Genomic DNA, 13,944 nt, shown 5'->3' on the forward strand with positions numbered 1-13,944 from the left:
TGAAAAACATAATCACCTCTGGCTATGGTCCCATCTTGCCTGGTATCTTTGGCAAATGTTGGTGACGGTAGTGTTATGATCTGGTGAACGTTTTCCAGGCACACCTTATGTCCCTTGATACCAATTGAGTAACACGTCAACACCCCAGCGTATCTGAACAATGTTGCTGACTAGGTGCATCTGTTCATGGCTAGTTTCCTCTTTGTCTCGTGCGCACTTCCAATAGAATGACGTGCCGTGTCACAACATGTATTGCCTCAGATTGGTGCCAAAATCATGGCCGCAAGCTCAGTTTACTTCTCTGGCCTGTGCAGTCCTCAGACTTCAACCCAATACAGCAGCTTTTGGATGGGATGGATGCTGCTGTTTGCCGCATGAATGTACGGCTGTCCAGTCTGCCGCCGCTGTACCTCCATGTACCATCATCCCTGTGGGCATTTTCAAACTTCTTGTAGAATCCATGGTCTGAAGAATACAGGCTGTTTTGGAAGTAAAGGCACCAGATGGGTGTACCTTATGAACAGCCTACTCAACATACCATGATCACAGGAGTACTAGACACGGAAAGTGTTTTACTTTCTAGATGGTACCAATGTACACCAACAACCTCAAATAAAAACCTATACTACAAAATTATCTCAATCAGTATCAGTGAAAGTAATAGATATACAGTGAGAGATCAAATTATTTGATCCCCTGCTGATTTTGTACGTTTGCCCACTGACAAAGAAATTATCAGTCTATCATTTTAATGGTAGGTTTATTTGAACAGTGAGAGACAGAATAACAACCCAGAAATCCAGAAAAACACATCAAAAAATTTCACAAATTGATTTGCATTTTAATGAGTGAAATAAGTATTTGATCCCCTCTGAATCAGAAAGATTTCTGGCTCCCAGGTGTCTTATATACAGGTAACTAGCTGAGATTAGGAGCACTCCCTTTAAGTTTGCTCCTTATCTCAGCTTGTTACCTGTATAAAATACACCTGTCCACAGAAGCAATCAATCAGCTTCCAAACTCTCCACCATGGCCAAGATCAAAGAGCTGTCCAAGGATGTCAGGGACAAGATTGTAGACCTACACAAGGCTGAAATGCGCTACAAGACCATCGCCAAGCAGCTTGGTGAGAAAGTGACAACAGTTGGTGCAATAATTCGCAAATGGAAGAAACACAAAATAACTGTCAGTCTCCCTCAGTCTGGGGATGCATGCAAGATCTCACCTTGTGGAGTTGCAATGATCATGAGAACAGTAAGGAATCAGCCCAGAACTACATGAGAGGATCTTGTCAATGATCTCAAGGCAGCTGGGACCACAGTCACCAAGAAAACAATTGGTAACACACTACGCCATGAAGGACTGAAATCCTGCAGCGCTCGCAAGGTCCCCCTGGTCAAGCCAGCACATGTACAGGCCTGTCTGAAATTTGCCAATGAACATCTGAATGATTCAGAGGAGAAGTGTTGTGGTCATATGAGACCAAATTTGAGCTCTTTGGCATCAACTCAACTCGCTGTGTTTGGAGGAGGAGGAATGCTGCCTATGACCCCAAGAACACCAACCCCACCGTCAAACATGGAGTTGGAAACATTATGCTTTGGGGGTGTTTTTCTGCTAAGGGGACAACTTCACTGCATCAAAGGGACGATGGATGGGGCCATGTACCGTCAAATCTTGGGTGAGAACCTCTTTCCCTCAGCCAGGGCATTGAAAATGGGTCGTGGATGGGTATTCCAGCATGACAATGACCCAAAACACACGGCCAAGGCAACAAAGGAGTGGCTCAAGAAGAAGCACATTAAGGTCCTGGAGTGGCCTAGCCAGTCTCCAGACCTTAATCCCATAGAAAATCTGTGGAGGGAGCTGAAGGTTCGAGTTGCAAAACGTCAGCCTCAAAACCTTAATGACTTGGAGAAGATCTGCAAAGAGGAGTGAGACAAAATCCCTCCTGAGATGTGTGCAAACCTGGTGGCTAACTACAAGAAACGTCTGACCTCTGTGAGTGCCAACAAGGGTTTTGCCTCCAAGTACTAAGTCATGTTTTGCAGAGGTGTCGAATACTTATTTCACTCATTAAAATGCAAATGAATTTATACAATTTTTCTGGATTTTTTGTTGTTGTTATTCTGTCTCTCACTGTTCAAATAAACATACCATTAAAATTATAGACTGATAATTTCTTTTGTCAGTGGGCAAACGTACAAAATCAGAAGGGGATCAAATACTTCTTTCCCTCACTGTACTGCCATTTGAAGGTTTGGGGTCACTTAGGCATTTCCTTGATTTTGAAAGCAAAGCAAATTTTTTGTACATTAAAATTATGTATGCACCAACTATATTTGAGTTATTTTGTAATTATGGACAGTTTTATGTAGATCAATGACCAAAATGAATCACAGTGAAATGTTTTTAGTCACGCTTTGTTATGCAAGACCATGTCAAAACCTGTATGTCCCATATGTTATTCCTAATACCATAACTTCACAGACTGCTCAGTAATTCCATTCCACTACAAAAAGAGCCTTGATCCTCTTTCTTCTTTTACCTTTAAGCGCCCTCAGTTGATGTTAATCTAGCTTTAAAAAAAAAAAACGCAATTTTAAGCATCTCCCTAAATAGCTAAACTTTTGTCCTTTGGCAGTGTGCCCATGACCAACCATCAAGTCTACCTGGTTTGGACTGGTTTAAGCCAGTTGAAAGAGTGGCGTTGCATGACTGCACTCTCCAGGGAGATTACTATGATAACATTTTATAATGTGATCTCAATAACCCCAAAGACTGGGGTTGTAACTTCATCCTACGTAAATGTATGTGTCAGATCAGGGGTGGGCAGGAGAGGACTTATTCACATCCAAAGAAAAATACACTTAAGGATATAACCTGGATACCTCTGTTTTTTTTACATATGCTCACTTCAACACCACTGTGAGAATTAATTTTTCGATTTTGCTAATTACATTGAAATATTATATTAAACAATTATTTATTCATAAATGAAAATCTATAGAAATGCAATTTCATAGTGTGGTAAAAGTAAGTACATGTCAAGATAGTGTTTCGTTCTTCAACTGCTTCAACTTGTGTCATGTTGGGCTTTCTTGCATGCACTGCCCGTCCCCCAAAACCCTTAGGATTGAGATCTAGGCTTTGACTTGGTCATTCCATAACCCTCCATTTCTTCTTTTTGTGTCATTCTGTTGTAGCTTTGCTTGTGCATTTATGGTTCACTTTTCACCTTTTGACAGATGGACACACATTCTCTTAAAGAATTGTCTGGTACAATATGGAATTCATGGTTGCCTCAATGATGGGAAGTTGGCCAGACTAGACCCTGACGCAACAAATCACACTAAAAATGACACCTTTCAAACTACAATGTAATGTAATTAAAATAAACAGAAATGCAAATTCAGTCCAAGAGCTGCCCGAATGATGTTCATAGAAGTCTCTAAGAACCCCAGGAAAACATTCAGGTATCTACAGGCCTCTCTTGTCGCAATCAATGTGCTCTGGACAGATAAAGTCAGGGTGAAGTTTGGCCGCAATGCCAAAAAAACAAAACACTGCCCTTGAACAGAAGAACCTCATACCAATCCATAAAACATGATGTCATTATGGTTTAGGGCTACTTTGTTAAATTCAGTTACTTTTATCAATGAATGTGGTTGGAATGTATCTCAGATATCCATGTCTTGAAATATATAACAAAATCAGGAGGTGTACTTATGTTTTCACATACAGTACCAGTCAAGAGTACCTGATCATTCAAGGGTATTTTGTTAGTTTTACTATTTTCCATTGTAGAATAATATTGAAGAGATCAAAACTATGAAATAGCACAAAGGGAAACAGATAGCAACCAAAAAAGTTTTCAACAGATTTAATATTATAGATTATTCAAAGTAGCCATCATTGATTACAGCTTTGCACACTCTTTGCATTCTCTTAATCAGCTTTCTCTTTATCAGCCTAAACAGCTTCAGGTAGTCACCTGGAGTGCTTTTCTAACAGTCTTCCAACAGGTGTACTAGCTCTAGAAAACATCTAATACATGGAATGGCTAGGAATCCCCAGGTGTGGGTTTGAGAACCGTTCTACCATGGATGCTTGATTGATGATGTGCTGCAGAGATGGTTTTAATTCTGGGTGGTACTTTGTGTGTGTTTACACTTGAGTGGGTAAGTGTGTCCAAACTTTTGGCAGGTACTCTAAATATGTATATACTGTAGATGTTCATGACTTCAATGTCAACTAAAAATCTCAATATCATTTTATTCTACTTTTGATCATTTTTCAACCTTAAGATAAAGTTCTTGTGGGCCCCCCTGATTGGCTGCCGTGGGTGCTGCACACCCATCGCACACATTAAAGCTCCGCCTCTGTATTTAGTATATGTAGAGAGAGGGAGAGAGAGAGAGAGTAAAGCAACTCAAAACAACTCAAACTAATCCAAGCAAGAATCCAGATTGAACTGTGAATGGAGCCACGCTGCGACAGTATGTCCTTCGATCCAGGGCTGATGGAACCTGATGACAGTGCAAATACAGGGGGTTATTCACCCCAACAGCAGCGCTGGATTTTCAATAACAGACCATCTCAACCTGTTGGGTTTCCTGGAACTAAACAGCTGGATGCTGTTCTTGTGGTCATTTGTTGGTGTGAATACAGACAGATAATTCTGTGAGAAAGTAAAAACTGTCTCTCTTGAGGTTTCGGTGTTGTTCCTCTTCCCAGAGCTGCTGGGAAAAGTATACACAGAATGCTTTGCAACGAAGGTCTTCATTACATTATGCTACATTTTCTGACAAGTATCGAAGAAGACTCGAAACACTAGATTATTTTGTTGCGCAAAACTTGCAGAAATTGATAGCTTGATCCGTTACTTTCCGAAGTAACGTTCGCCACATTTTCGATAGACCCCCCTCGCTCGATTTTCTCCTATTGCCTCCCAACGATCACTGAGGTGTGAAAAAGTTTCACCCCAATACGTATTGTATTCACATGAGTGGTGATGTATGAGTAGGTTCAGAGGTCAAAAGAAGCTTACAGTCACCTGGCAGGCCACAACTCCATCCCACCAAAACACGCCAACATTTCAGGCAGTCTTCTCAAACATCTCTTTTACTAAAAGGGCATTACCAAAATGTAAAAAAAATAAAGAAATAACTGTGTGAAAATATATTCCTTAAATTATTTCAATTTGGGTGGTGTATGGTGCTAAGGACCTTGCATGTAAAGCTTTAAGAGTAGTTATTTGTACCCATCAAGTTGTTTTTGTTGAGTAAATGAACAGTCTACTGTTGGTCCTTGAAGTATGATTCCTATGCTTACTGAATGTGATGAACCCACAATAAACACTGATATTTATGTTTATATATAAAAAATATATGAACTTGCTACTTTAAGTTATGTTTGATGATGTAACTAAATATTCTAAAATATATTGGAAAACTTGTTAACACTGTTAATAGGTGACAGGGCAGTGTAGCCTAGATGTATAGCATTAATAAATGCATTTTGATAATCCACGTTGTGTGCATTGTTTGAATCAGACATTTAGAACCAGCAGATGTAGTTTGCTACTACATTTTTGACTGGAGATGGACTTGAATTCACTAATATTTTTTTCTTGATTAGATGTACTGCAGAGAGATGTAAAGAGAACCAACATTTAGAGAAAGAAGTCTTTCTCACGAATCAATCACTGCTTGAAATCAAATCCAACATATCTCTATCATAAATAAATATGAGCAGCAATTATGTTGGTTTAAAGTCAATCATTAAAAATTATATATTTGTAGGAAGTCAAAATTACTTAAGCAGTTTCCAATAAACACTGATCACCACAGATAGGACAGGAAGGCTGTTTGTCAAGAGTCAAAGGGTGAGGTGTACTGTGGTTAACTGACATGTGCAAAAGTCTTAGGCAACCTAAGAGAATTGCTTAAAGCAATTTATATGGGCAGTAAGTGTTTATTTGCATAAGTAAAAAAAAAAAAAAACGAATGGTAACATTGCAATAAATACATATATATATTTTAATACAATTAAAAATATATATATTGCATTGTCCAAAGGTAATTGATGTCTTGTGAGAATAAATGTGTATAACAAAAGTCACTCAGTCAGATCTGGTTCATGTTTGGATCATAGAAGCCAACACTCAGCCCCGGTGTCCCAGGCCCAGTTTAACCTCTGCTTGTGGGGTATGTATACCGTTAACCGAAACAAATGTTTTCTTTTTTTCTGGCTTTTTATTCCAGCACTAAATATATGAAATTATATACTGAATATCAGCTATATTTGAGGGTATTTTTGTCCATATTAAATCTAAAATTTAGAAATTGCAGCATGTTTTGTTCATAGTCTTCCCATTTTAGTGTGCCAAAAGTAATTGGACAGACTATATACATTAAATAGTCATGTAGTATTTTGGTGACATAATCTTTACATACAACAATCATCTATAGTCTGTGACCCATAGAAATCACCAGATTGCAAGTAATGCTCTGTCAGGCTTTTACTTTAGACACCTTCCATTTATTTTTTTCCACTCCCTTCAGCCTTGTCTTTAGGATGTGAAAGCTAAGTTTAATTGGATTCAGTTCAATGGATTGATTTGGCCAGCTTAGAACCTTCCACTTTTTGCCCTGAAAAAAACTCACTGGTAGTTCGGTCAGTGTTTGGGTTAATTCACCTGTTGCATGATGAAGCGTCATTCAATTAGTTTTGAGGAAGTTGGATGTAGAAGAACAGACATAATGTATCTTTATACTTCAGAGTTGATGTTGATGTTGATGTTGAGTTCAACGACGACAAGTGAGCCAGTTCAAGAAATATGCCCAAACCTAACGCCCACTTCACCTCATTTCACAGATAATCAGGTATGTCAGTTCCATTCTTCTCCACACTTTTCTCTTGCCTTTACTCTGGTCCATGTTAATCTTTGTGTCATCTGTTAACAATATATTTTCTTAGAACGTTATGTTCTTTTGTAAATTTCCACCATTCTGAGACAAACTATTGTTTTAGCACCCTTCAGTCCAGCCTATGTTGTTTCTTTGTTTGAAACCTCTGCTGATGGTTGTAGCTGACACATCCACACCTAACCCCTGGACAGAGTTCCTGGTCTTTCAGTTTATTTCTTTTTTTTCTTCATTATAGTGAACATTCTTTTTGAGCATCCACTGTACAGTATAGGCCTTCCTTGGTCTACCTGGTTGCTTTCCATTGATGAGCACACCATTGCTTTCATTCTTCTTGTTTGTGCTATGTCTCTGATCAATGTATTTTAATTGATCTACTTCATGATGGACTGTTTGACTTGCCCTGACACTTCTTCGATCCTCATATTGTCAGACACCAGCAACAGATGCAAATGTGAAGCTTAGTATCAATATTATGCTTAACAATGTGACAAATGCATTCAGCTATCTCTTATATTATGTGATTGTAATTATATATTTTTTTTAATCAAACAATGCCTCCTGTACAATGAAATGGAGACATCTGAGACTGTCACTAAACAACTAGTCCTGCTAAGTGCGTTAGAAAAAGGTGTTGTCTGAAGATCACCAAGGCCATTTAGGGATCGACAGAATTGGAGCTGTAGTATTAAACAATTTATATTGGCCAAGAATGAGGCAAGCCATTGAGTCATGTGAAAATCTGTGGAACAGAGAAAGTTACAGAATAAATCAGCTCACATGCAGTACATGTCCCGCTCAGGGCCAACATAGTTATAGACTTTTTTTATGACTGGAGTCAGGCGCTGAAATTTCTTGGTGGTCAAAGATCATTTCCAAAGATATGCCAAGCATTCCCTACCCAAAATCAAAGGCATTAATAGGTGCCATGCAGCTATGTGAATAGTACTTTGTTCACTATGGACTGCTAGCCTGAATTCAGGCCAACTGCGGGAAGGATTTCCAAAGCAACATGGGTAAACCATTGGAGTCCCTGGCACTCTCACAGAAAGACACAAATGTCCATGGAGCAACGTCTGTGGACACGTATAAGGACTTGTACTTGTTATTTCTTGTAAGGTATTAAATTGTGTACATTTTTTCTAAGTTTATCTGCATTGTTCTTCCACTCAACTTTGCATTGCCAGTATAGTGCTTGTACATAGATAGCATTTCAGAGTGTCCACAACTGTTGTATTTGGAGCATGAATAAGATTTAACTTGGTTTCAGGCATCATATCTAACACAATTGCGCCATGAATTATGCAACAGGCTACACAATTGTTCTCCTTTTTGTCAGGCAAGCCCTACTGCCAATTTACCTTTGCTTTGGGATGGAGCAGTCAGCATTTGTAGGAAGCGGAAGATCATTTATAAAAATTATACCATTGTTTTTTCAAAAAATAATCAGTGATTTACAGGGTCTTTGTAAATTATTTATACCCCTTTATTTTCTCCCCCCAAAAAAGCTCTACCAGCTTTGCACATCTGGATTTGAGCAGTCTTTCAGATTTGTCTTTGTAGATCCTGTGGAGGATCATAAAATTGTGATCTCCAGGTATACTCACTGATGTTTAATGTGGTTCAAGTCTAGACTTTGCTTGGGCCACTTAAGGACATTCACAGAATTGTCCTCAAGCTACTCCAACATTGTCTTGGCTTTCTGCCTCAGGTAGTTGTCATGCTGAAATATTAATCTTTGCCCCAGTCTGAGGTCCTGTGAGATTTCTTTAAGGACCTCTCTGTATTTTGCTCTGTTCAAACTTCCCTCGATCCTGGCAAGTCCCCCAGTTGCTTCTGCTGAGAAACATCCCCATAGCATGATGTTCCACCCCCATGCTTCACAATAGGGATGGTATTAGCCAGGTGATGGTAAGTATGTCTTTTTGGCAGATGTATCTCTTGGCATTCAGGCTGCCTGAATTCTCTCACAGTCCTTCAGGCAGCATGTCAAATGTATTTTACAGTGCATTCGGAGAATATTCAGACACCTTCCCCTTTTTCACCTTTTGATACAGCCTTTCTCTAAAATGTATTAGATATATTAATTTTTTCATCAATCTACACACAATATGGAACATTATAAGTGTATGCCATTCTAAATCAGGTTCTAGAGTCATCTGAAGGATGATTAGGGGACACAGGATGCATCTGAGTTCAGTGTGGATTTTGAATACATATAGTATATACATATTTAAATTTTTTGTATTGTGTGGCAATAGACTCTGTGCACCAGCGTAGTGACAAACTTCCGCTTGTCTAGAAGTCGGTATTGCAGTTTCCGGTTTACTTACTAATACTCATCCGCATTAGTAACCACCTAAACTCACAACAAGATGAGTGATGCTGTTGTACGGACAAAAAAGAAATATAATGTACGTGACTCATTTAAGTTTCAAGGTACAAGAGGGCATCATTTTAATCAGGAGAATGTCCTCTTTTTAATAAAATATGGCTTGCGCCATTCAATGACTTCAAACCCTAGACTAGAAATAGTCAGAAAAGGCGATTTTTTATATACTTCCACGTAACGCAGGTTTAAGCGCAATTAATACCATATAGGACCAGTTGTTTACTTCCTATTCCAGTTGTTATTTTTCAGTTTCGTTGTGAAATGAGGTTACAGTAGTAAAATAAAAGAGGAGACCTGTTTTGGTGCTTTTTTGAGGCTATGGAATTTTAAGCTTCATTCAGGTTAGAAGAGGCTGAACAAAGGTTTGTTTCAATTCACTTGCTATGGGGACGCGCTAGCGTTCCAGCTCAGCCAGCGTTCTTTTGCCGTTTTTGAGGCTAGGGTGAATTTTTATGCGTTCTATAAGTCCTGCCTAATACTACACTAAAAAGGAACACGTCGCTAACTAGCTTAGCCGATAGCCGGCCGGCACACCACAGCAAACTACTTACCCTCGTAGTTGTGCAGACAACTCGATACGTAGAGTTTGAATCCCTTGTTCCGCTTGCTTGTTGGAGCAGGGGACCAGGCATCAACAATTCGATGGACATAACTAATGCTTATTTTAGGCAGCTCTTGGAGACATCTACTAAAAACTGAAAATTTGGGCAACGCGGGTGATCGCCTTAAGTAAACCGGAAAATTATATGCCAACATCTGGCTAAAGCGGAAGTTCGTCCATACGCTTGTGCACAGAGCCTATATATAAACCATCTCACAAAAGTGAGTACACCCCTCACATTTTTGCAAATATTTAATTATATCTTTTCATGTGACAACCCTGAAGAAATGACACTTTGCTACAATGTAAAGTAGTGAGTGTACAGCTTGTATAACAGTGTACATTTGCTGTCCCCTCAAAATAACTCAACAAACAGACATTCATGTCTAAACTGCTGACAACAAAAGTGAGTACACCCCTAAGTGTGTCAAATATTTGCAAAAATGTGAGGGGTGTACTCACTTTTGTGAGATACTGTATATATATATATATATATAAACAATTATAACACAATAAAATCTGGAGAATTTGAAGGGGTCTGAATACTTTCTAAAGGCAGTGTATTAGACCAACAATACAATAACAAAGACTTGGGGACTACAATACACTTGAACCATAACATACACTTGACCTTCTTAATCTCAGGACCCTATTAAATTGAAGAGGGCAGTCAATAAGCACAGGATCAAGGATTTGTAAATATTCTGTATGGAGAAACCGAAGGTTAGTTAAAGAACAATATCAAGTCTAACATAATAATTATTTTGTCATTGCTGTTTTACATAATCTTGAAAATGTGTATTTATATCCTTATTTAACTCAACTATATATTTTAAGGAAGTACCGTTAATTCAGTATCTCAGGAAACCCAGTCAAACATAATGTGTCATTGTCATCAATAGCATGTAAGAATGCAATTAACTGTACTTTATGCACCCTGTTTTTTTTAAAGGGGATTACTCATTCTAAGTCGGCCCATAAGACCCCTTAGTGTTAGACTGTGGGAAACTGCATGAAAGTTCCTTGAGAACATTAGGTAAGCAACTACATTGCTGTCTTTTTTCTCAGCCGAGAACTGAGAAGTAATGAAATCCTTTTTTGAAAAGAATGAAACAAAATGACATGAAAGGCATAGCTCTACACTTCACAAATCCCTCATCAGTTAGAACACTTCTGTATGTCTTATAGAGTTGGTCTTTAACCCAGTATGGAGCTGAAGTCCATCCACAGACCTTTTCTGCTATGATACAATTGTTCAAATTTGTTATCCTTATGCAAGACACCTGGGTCTTCTTGAATTCCTTGGCTTTGGCATCATGTAAAATACCTACAATGACAATAACAAACTACACATATATGTGATACTCATTACAAAAGAGAAGCAAACCAGCTTTGTAAGAGCCTTTGTTGTTTTAATTTATCTATACAATATATCAAATTATTTAGTTTACTGTTCAAGGTATCTCTAATGCAGATATATCTAAATCCCCAAAGAATTAACTGTCAATGTAATGATTGTAGATTAAGTAATATTTCAGTTTGAGGTAAGCAACTCAAAAAAAAAATCACTATCCCTCTATTCTTGATTTTCTTATGGGCCAACCCAAGGTGCTCAGGAAGGCAACACCACATTCTGACACTCAAGTGTAAATGCTCAGCCCCCTCTTTGTACCCTCTTTTCACCCAGGACCTTGGCCACGTACGACCCCAACTCTGCCTCAACAAGGGAGAGCTGATTGTGGACTTTAGCACACGGAATAGCCAGCCTCATCCTACATATCATCAGGGTTAGGATTAAGGTTAGGCTTGGGGCAAAGCTTCGAATTCCTTGTTGTGTACAGCACATCACTGATTACCAGAAATGCTCAAACCATACCAACACTGGTGAAGAAGGCACAAAATCACTCTTAAACCTTAGGCATCCAAAGACCTTCTATCACAAACGTCTACAGATGCACCTCTGAGTCTCTTTAGAAGGTGGTGAGGTCAGCTAATTGTGCACACAATCTGGGGAAAACAGCTTACCATCCAGGACATTAAATTCCCATAGTGACATAAAAATGCCACCAAAGAGGTGTTCTGCTCCGTTAACATCGAGCAGATGGAGAGATCTGGAATCGCCACAGGGTGCCATGGCCTTATAAACTTGTGCTGTGATTTTTCTCACCACACACGGATAGCGTCTAGTGCGTAGCGTTTTCTCGTTTTTCTGATTGGCTCAGCCACTTCTGAGCCAATCAGAAGGTGGGAGAAGAAATCGCTAGCAAAATAGCGTGTAGAGATTGGTATTTCTTATGCGTCCTCAAAACTGATAGAAAGTAGTCACTGTGAACTTGACAGTCGCAAATCGCGACAAGGTGCTGATTGCTCTTGCTTCTGACCACAAACAAAGCACATTTATGGGCCGACTCTTTACAGTCCTTTTACACACTCACACACAAAACATACACCAGATCAATGTTCTTGATTTATAAATGTTTAATGTAGGCTATACAGTGGACTTGATCTTTCTAATTTAATGATAAATTCTACTTTTTTTGGCCGACATCACTGACATCTGCTATTATGGGTAGACCTATGCAGGTCTACCCATTAAAGCTTTTGCGTATGACGATATAAACTGTATAAAAATATGAATAACATTATTTATGTAAGATTAGTATAATGGCTTATATATTCACCCCAATTAAAATGCAAGGTTCTCGTGATGTAAAAGAATGAAACAAAGAGAAATCATGTCAGAACGTTTTCCACCTTCAATGTGACCCATAATGTGAACAATTCAATTTAAAAACCAACTGAAATCTTCGAGGGGGGAAAATGAAAAATAAAAACCTTACAATAACCTGGTTGCATAAGTGTACACACCTTTAAACTAATACTTTGTTGAAGCACCTTTGGATTTTATTACAGCACTCAGTCTTTTTGGGTAGGAGTCTATTAGCATGGCACATCTTGACGTGACAATATTTGCCCACTCTTCTTTGCAAAAGCGCTCCAAATCTGTCTGATTGCGAGGACATCTCCTGTGCACAGCCCTCTTCAGATCACCCCACAGATGCTCAATTGGATTCAGGTCTGGGCTCTGGCAGGGCCATTCCAAAACTTTAATCCTCTTCTGGTGAAGCCCAGCTTTTGTGGATTTGGATGTGTGCTTTGGGTCATTGTTGTGCTGAAAGGTGAACTTCATCTTCAGCTGTCTAACAGACGCCTGAAGGTTTTGTGCCAAAATTGCCTGGTATTTGGAACTGTTCATAATTCCCTCCACCCTGACTAAGGCCCCGGTTCTAGCTGAAGAACAGCCCCAAAGCATGATGCTACCACCACCATGCTTCAACGTGGGTATGATGTTCTTTGGGTGATGCGCAACGTTGTTTTTGTGCCAAACATACCTTTTGGAATTATGGCCAAAACGTTCAACCTTGGTTTCATCAGACCATAACACATTGTCCCACATGCTTTTTTACAAACTTCAGCCGGGCTTGGATGTTTATTCTTGCCACCCTACCCTATAGCCATTCATATGAAGAATACAGGAGATTGTTGTCACATGTAGCACACAGCCAGTACTTGCTCGAAATTCCTGCAGTTCCTTTAATGTTGCCGTAGGCCTCTTGGAAGCCTCCCTGAGGCTTCCAGTTTTCTTCTCGTCTTTTCATCAATTTTGGAGGGACGTCCAGTTCTTGGTAATATCTCTGTTGTGCCATATTTTGTCCACTTGATGATGACTGTCTTCACTGTTTACCATGGTATATCTAATGCTTTGGAACTTCTTTTGTACCCTTCTCATGACTGATATATTTCAATAGTGAGATCCCTCTGATGCTTTGGAAGCTCTCTGCGGACCATGGCTTTTGCTCTGAGATGAAACTAAGAAAATGTCAGGAAAATCAGCTGAACTTTATTTATGATTAATCAGACTCACTTTAAATGATGGCAGGTGTGTAAAGACTTCTATTTAATTAGATTGTTAAATTCTGAACACAGCCACATCCCCAGTTATAAGAGGGTGTGCACACTTA

Source organism: Esox lucius, chromosome 6 (genome assembly GCF_011004845.1).
Source record: "Esox lucius isolate fEsoLuc1 chromosome 6, fEsoLuc1.pri, whole genome shotgun sequence".
NCBI lineage: Eukaryota > Metazoa > Chordata > Actinopteri > Esociformes > Esocidae > Esox > Esox lucius.